The following is a 416-nucleotide window of genomic DNA, read 5'->3' on the forward strand; positions in this document are numbered from 1 at the left end:
TTTTTTTTTTTTTTAGTAGAGACGGGGTTTCACCGTGTTAGCCAGGATGGTCTCGATCTACTGACCTTGTGATCCGCCCGTCTTGGCCTCCCAAAGTGCTGGGATTACAGGCTTGAGCCACCGCACCCGGCCGAGCCACAAGGTTTTTGTTTTGTTTTTTGAGACACAGTCCTGCTCTTGTTTCCAAGGCCACCTTCTGGGTTCAAGCCTTTCTCCTGACTCAGTCTGCCGAGTAGCTGGGATTATAGGTGTGCACCACCACGCCCAGCTAATTTTTGTATTTTCAGTAGAGATGGGTTTCACCATGTTGGCCAGGCTGGTCTTGAACTTCTGACCTCAAGTGATCCTCCCACCTCGGCCTCCCAAAGTGCTGGGATTACAGGTGTGAGTCACTGCCACTGGTTGAGCTACAAGGT

Source organism: Mandrillus leucophaeus, unplaced genomic scaffold, assembly GCF_000951045.1.
Source record: "Mandrillus leucophaeus isolate KB7577 unplaced genomic scaffold, Mleu.le_1.0 Scaffold24, whole genome shotgun sequence".
Lineage (NCBI taxonomy): Eukaryota > Metazoa > Chordata > Mammalia > Primates > Cercopithecidae > Mandrillus > Mandrillus leucophaeus.